This window comes from Lipotes vexillifer, unplaced genomic scaffold, assembly GCF_000442215.2.
Source record: "Lipotes vexillifer unplaced genomic scaffold, Lipotes_vexillifer_v1.1 scaffold382, whole genome shotgun sequence".
In the NCBI taxonomy this organism is placed as follows: Eukaryota; Metazoa; Chordata; class Mammalia; order Artiodactyla; family Lipotidae; genus Lipotes; species Lipotes vexillifer.
This window is the reverse complement of record NW_006780611.1, coordinates 7,835,027-7,841,647: the sequence shown is the minus strand read 5'-3', so window position 1 is coordinate 7,841,647 and position 6,621 is coordinate 7,835,027. Positions and strand designations below refer to the sequence as shown.

Here is a 6,621-nt window from a genome sequence, read left to right as displayed (position 1 = left end):
GGGTCTTCTAAGCAGCCTCAAATCCTTTCGGGAAAGATCCCATACATACAACAACAGTCGAGGGAGGTCCTGATTCCTCTCTGAGCCTTTGGTCCTCATCCTTGAAAAGGGCACAAGGCACCTAGGGTTTTGGGGGGCCTTCATTGAAAGCATCTGGAAACCCCGGGGGCTCTTTACACACATGAGGAAGGGCGGAGGCGCTGAGTTAGAACAGCATCAGCCCAGAAATGCAGAATTGCCAAAAGAAAAGCCCAAAGAGGGAAGGACACTTTCAAAGAAGATAATGGTGAATTCCAGGCATGAGCTTTCCAAGGGGAAGGGGGACTTCCCCGCCCCCTCCGCCCCCAGGTGCTCAGCCCGCGCCGCCCACCCCCGGCGCCCGGCTAGGGGAGCCGCGCTCTAGGACCCGAGGAGGAAGAACTGCTGGGAGACGGTGCCTCCAGCGGGTGCTGCCGCGAGCGGCCGGCCGAGGGGGCTGGAAATGAAAGTAAAGCTCTCCGGAGCCACATGGACGGAGCTGCCGGGGCGGCGGCGCCGGGAGCAGGATGCTGCCGCCCGTAATTAAATAGCATTTACTCTTATTATTACTAATAATAATAACGTAATCATACCTCTAGTCATAGCATACCATTTATCGGGCTCGGCGCAGGCCCGCGGGGAGCGCAGCCCGGCCGAGGTGAGTGAGTGCTGCGCGCGGCCCGAGGCCCGCGGGGCAGACGCCGGGGCCCGACCGCGAACCGGCGGCCGGCTCTGGAGGGCTCGGGGCGCCCGGGGCCGCGCCGGGCTGGGAGGAGGTGCGGAAAGCCCTGGCCAGGCCGGAGCTGCGCGGGGACATGCGGAGAGTGCATTTTGCAAAAATAAATAGTCCCCCAACCCCCCTTTCCTTCTTTTTGGGGCTCCCCCTCCCGGCCCCCGTGCCCTGCCCCAAAGTTTCAAAGTTATTGTGCGGCCGGGGGCACCTGCCGCTGGGAGATTTGGCTGCCTCTGCAACCCCCCGAGGGGTGTCTTGGAACTAATTGCGTGGGGGGCTCTCTCCTGGGCGTCCGAAGCTTTGGGGTGTGCGGATGCTTTGCCGGTTCCCGCGATGGGGTTCGAGGCGATTGGCGGGGGCGTCGCTGGCAACGCGCCCCTTCCTTTTGTGTGCGCCTTGGCCCCGCAGCGCCGGGAGTTGGAGGGACCGCAGCCGCCGACGGTCCGCCCCTGCCGGCTGCGGCGGCCACGCGAGCCCGGGGATCCGGGGCCTGCGGCCGGCCCGGGGGAGAGGGCGGCAGGAAAGGGGGGCGCGGTCTGGGGGGTGCATTTCCGGTCGCGGGATCAGTCCCTGGGCTCAGGCCTGCGAGGGGTCCGTTGTTCTACCAGGGGCGCACAGGGGCTGCGGGGGACAGCTCCAGCGCCTGGGGGGCGCCCCCGGGAGATGAGTGCACGGGAGCCACCCACCCCGGCCTCGGACTCCCCTCCTGCCGTCCGGGGGCCTCAGGGACTCCTCCTGGCCTGCTCCTTCCTTTCCCTGATTTCCTCTTAAAATCTGTCTGGCTCGGATATTTATAAGGTGCCCGGTTTGGGGGTCTTTCACAGAGACAAAGCAGTATTCCCAGGGGAAAAAAATCAGGATTCACTCTGATAGACTGATGGGTGTGATACCTACATGGCATTAATGGGTAAGAATAGGGGCTGGAGAAGGAATGGAGGGGCTGGAGAAGGGGCCTGGGCCCAGAGCGAGGGACTGGGGTGTCCACATCAGCTTTGTCAGGGATTTCATTTCTCTGGGATTGCTTACTGGGACTTTTGTTTCCTGGGTACAAGACTTTGAACTCCAACTTTTTAGCATTTTCCTCAGTGCCTGCAATTCGTCCAATCCCATGAAAACAGCAGAATGCAGATCCTTGGATTTTCACACAAATGTGATAATTATAGTACATTTAGCAACTAGTGGACACAAAATTCCAGCAGAATCTTTAAGTCTGCTACCAAGACTTAGACCCCCTCTCCCCCCACATACTACCATATCCACCTTGGTCATCTTTCCCCATTTTCACTTTCCGTGGAAATTGGACTGCAAGCTAGAAATGATGCCCAGCCAGTCACAGTTGGAATAGGTTTGTGGTGTGGGCTTCCTTGAGCTGGGAAGGAGAAACCTGTGTCCAGGAGGGCTGAGATCTGAAGGTAGGAGAGAGAGTTTGTGAGCCCTGAGCTGGGACGAGGTTCCATGGATGCTGTGAATTCTAGGCTGTTGGCTTTTTGTTTAGGATGAACAGTTAAGAATGTGGGTTTGGGTGGATTATTTGGGGCTAAGAGCTGGGCTCTTGAGTCTTAGGTATAGGAAAGTTGAGGTATCAGTAGGTTTGGATTTGAAAATCTGAAAATAATAATCTCTTAAATAGCACTTTTTAGTTTATAACAAAAGGGCTTTCACATATGCTGGCTCATCTGTCCTCCATAGCAACCATATCAGCTCGACATTTTTCAGTCCTCATTTTCCAGGTGAGAAACCTGAGGCTTAGAGAGTTGAAGGTTCTCCCTGGAAGGTCACATAACAGAGCTAGGATTCCCACCTGGTTTTCTGCCTCCAAATCTTCACCTTCTCCCAGAGTCCTGGCTACCTTAGCAAGTTACTTTTCAAGCGCTTCTTGTGAGCACAGTGCGATGCTGTGGGGCAGGCTTGGGTTGAGTTTGCCACTTAGAGGCTGGTTGGGAAGAGAAAGTTAACTAGTGAACCAATGAGAGAACAAAGAAATGGTCAATACGAGGGTCAATGCGGTGGGAGTGGAGAGAAGAGAGAGCTCTCAGGGTAACCTGGAAAAGTTAGGAAGGCTTCCTTCAGCAAGTGGGTCTTGAGCTTGAAAGAATGGGGATGCTTGGCTGGAGTGGAGAAGAGGTAGGGGATTCTGGGCTCACAACTGCTTCCGCTCCGGGAGGCTGACGTACATTCGGGCTAATTCTTACAGTGGCTCCCTGAGGGGTGGGCATTATTATCTCCATCTCACAGCTGAACACACTGAGGAACACATGATTTATGCGGCTGGCCCAAGATCACCTGGCTGGATTTGAAGCCAGTCCTGGGTGACTGTTAAGTGTGCTGCATGGCGTCAGAATTGGACCACCTCCATCCCAAATACGTAGACAAGAACAGAGACCAAGACAGTTTGAACTGGCACATGTTCCGGGGGTGGGGGCTTAATCTAAAATGTCAGCAGGCTCCCCAAGGCCAGGGAGTTTTAATGAACCAGCCCTGTGCCCCATGGCCTCGCAGGTACTCTCAGGAGGTTTCTGGAAGCCCGACTGCAGAAGGCAGAATGGTGGTGGAAGGAAGACTGAGCCCTGAGTGTGGAGATCCGAGTTCAGTGCCTAGTGCCTGCCAGTGCCTGGCTTGACGCCGCGGAGGAGCTTGTGGCTTGGAAAGGAGAAAGATATGGATGATTAACCTGAGCTTCCCAAGGACAGGAACTGGGTCTGATTCACCCTCTGTGTCCCAGGCCCCCGTGGAGGTGCCAGGAGGATGCATTCAGCCATTTTGTTGTCAAGTTGAATTATGTCCCAGTGTAGAGGAAGGTTTCTTTGGCCCTGGGGGGTGGAAGGTCTTCTGCAAAGAAGTGCCATTTAAACATTTGAAAGATGGGTTGAGGGCTTCCCTGGTGGCGCAGTGGTTAAGAATCTGCCTGCCAATGCAGGGGACACGGGTTCAATCCCTGGTTGGGAAGATCCCACGTGCCGTGGAGCAACTAAGCCCATGCGCCACAACTACTGAGCCTGCGCTCTAGAGCCCGCGAGCCACAACTACTGAAGCCCACGCGCCTGGAGCCCGTGCTCCGCAATAAGAGAAGCCACCGCAATGAGAAGCCTGTGCACCACAACAAAGAGTAGCCCCTGCTCGCCGCAACTAGAGAAAGCCTGCGTGCAGCAATGAAGACCCAACACAGCCAAAAATAAATGAATACAATAAATTTTTTTAAAAATTAAAAAAAAAAGAAAGATGGGTTGAGAAAAGCCAGAGAAAGGGCATTCTAAGGAGAGGCACTGAGCTGGACAGAGGCAGGGTGGTGTGAAGTAGGAACAGGCAGATCATCTGGTACAGCCACGGTGCAGGTGGCAGGTGTGAGTTCAGGTTCACGTCAGGCTCTGCCACTGTGATCCCTTGGGTTCTCCAGGCCCAAGTTTCCTTTTCCGAAAATGAGCCCTGAGGTTTGATGATGTTTGGTGGTAACCTCTGGGAGGAGCCCAAGTGCCCGGGGATCAGGACAGGAGACTCAGATGAGAGGAACTAGAGGGGTTTAAAATTTTTTAGTAACTTAACAAACACCAATCCAGCAATTAGCTAGTGGCCAGCTGTCATGAGTGGTTTCTCCTAGATGAGCTTATTCAATCTTTATGATAGCCCTATAGATGGGCGCTATAATTGTCCCCATTTTACAGATGAAGAAACTGTGGCACAGAGAGGTTAAGTGACATCGTGAAAGTGACAGAGCTGGAGGGCAAACCCGGGCAGTTTGGCTCTTGAGCTGGCCCAGTGGAGGACTAGGTAAGGCTGGGAGAGAGGGAGGCAGGAGGCTGACGGGGCTGGTGGTGATGAGGTGAGACAGCAGAAGGTGGAGGTATCCTCTGAGGAAGTCTGGCTGCAGCCTCAACTGGAGCCTCAGCTGGGGTTGATGAAGTGACTGCTATGTGTCAGCTCCCAGGAGTCGCCACAGAAGCCAGTTCCTTTCATCACATTTAATGGCCCATAGAAAACAGGCTCATTTTCCTTTCTCTGTCATCACCAGCTATGGGGCTCCTTCCCAGCTTATTTATTTCTCCTAGTAAGTCTGTTTCTTTGCAGGCACCCTGATGGCTTCTGCAGGTGTGTTAGCGCTATTTCCCCATCAGGCTGTGGAGGCCCAGAAGGAAGGGGCGGCAGCATTTCTGCATCCAGGAGACATCTCTAGTTGACTTCAGTTCCGCAGCAATTCCCGAGCCCCGAATTAGAGGCTGAGACCCAGGCTTGATGGTGACAGTGGCAGTAGTGACAGCAGCCACCATGTCTGGAATGTGGCTGTGTGCCGGCCCTGTGCTTGTGCTTTCTGCGCTTTCTCTTACTGAATCCGCTTAATGACTCTTTGAGGCAGGAACAACTATTAACAGCCCCATTTTGCAGATGGGGAAACTGAGGTTCCAAGATCATACAGCTGAGGTAGAGCAGGGGGTCAGAGGGAGCCAGGCCTGCTGGACTCCCGAGTCTGAGGTCTTAGCCGTCCTGCAGGAGAGATGCTGTCAAGCTATTTCAGTCTCCATGGAGCTCTTTTCTTATCTGTCTGGAAACCCTAATGATCTAACATTTGTATCGTGCTTTTGCCCACAGTCTCTCATTAATCCTCATGATAATCTTTCAAGGTGAAAGAGGTCTCTGTTTTTCAGAAGAAACCCGAGGGGCCATCCACCCCCCAGTTCTTCCTGTCTTGTCCACACCATGACTCAGAGAGGGAACCGGGTGTCAGATTCCCTGACACTGAGAGCAGGGGTCAGCCAGTGAGAATCCATCGAGCACTTCCTTGAGGGCTGCGGGCAAGGTCGAGGCTCTGACCCATCTGGGCTTTTCAGAGGCTCATCTAAGCTCTTGTTCTCTGGAGCATTCCATGTCATACCCTATCCCTTTGCAGGCAGAGGAACACAGGGCAGGGAGTCCAAAGTCCTGCCTTTTGTTCAGTCCCAGCACACACTTGCTGCATGAGCTGGGGCACCATCATCCCATCATTCTTGGCCGCAGTCTCCTGTTCTGAAAAATGGCCTTGCTGATTCAGTCCCGTCTGCCTCAGGTTTGCTCTGAAACTTAAATGAAGGAACTTTGAAAGCTATGAAGACCACCCGGTATGAGGGCATGGTTGTGATTGCCGTGAACGTTTAATAGCGTCCAGAGCGTTCCTGAATCTTCTCCACTGCTCACCTTGATCCAGGCCTGGACCACTGCAGTAGCCTCCTAACTAATCTGACACCTTGCCCTCTTGTCATCCATCCTCAACACAGCAGCCAAGTGGATCTTCTCAAGAACGAGACCCTGTCACTCCTCTGCTGAAAACCTTCCAGTGGTTTCCTGGCACACATAGAGCACAGTGCTGGCTCTCCAGCTTGGCCCGTGTGTAGCTTTCTGACCAGCCTCAGCCTGTCCCTTGCCCCTTCCTTCCTGCTTGGCCTGCCCTCACTTCAGTACTGCAGCCTCATTGGCCTTCTGTCTTTTCCTTGAGTATTCTAAGTTTGTTCCCACCTCAGGGCCATTGTCTTCACCATACCCTGTGCCAGGTGTGCCCTTACCCCCCTCCCATGTTCCCGTGACTGGATCCTAATTGTCCCTTTTAAGTGCCACCTCCTTGGAAGGGCCTTCGCTAAGCTCCCAGCCCACCCCCCTCTCCATCATTCCTTGCCACGTTTCCTATTTTAGTTTCTTTGTAACTCTTTTTTTTGTGTGTGGTACGCGGGCCTCTCACTGTTGTGGCCTCTCCTGTTGTGGAGCACAGGCTCCGGACGCGCAGGCTCAGCGGCCAGGGCTCACGGGCCCAGCCGCTCCGTGGCATGTGGGATCTTCCTGGACCGGGGCATGAACCCGCGTCCCCTGCATCGGCAGATGGACTCTCAACCACTGCGCCACCAGGGAAG

General features: G+C 54.5%; 1 protein-coding gene across 1 annotated transcript in view; it reads left to right on the top strand.

The window, feature by feature from the left end:
* Positions 1 to 465: 465 nt before the first annotated feature.
* Positions 466 to 6,621, top strand: part of ZC3H7B (zinc finger CCCH-type containing 7B) — a 56,944-nt gene continuing 50,788 nt past the window's right edge. Inside the window, exon 1 of the mRNA XM_007453976.1 lies at positions 466 to 676. The gene's annotated coding sequence lies outside the window, so the exon portion shown is untranslated. The remainder of the gene's footprint in view (positions 677 to 6,621) is intronic.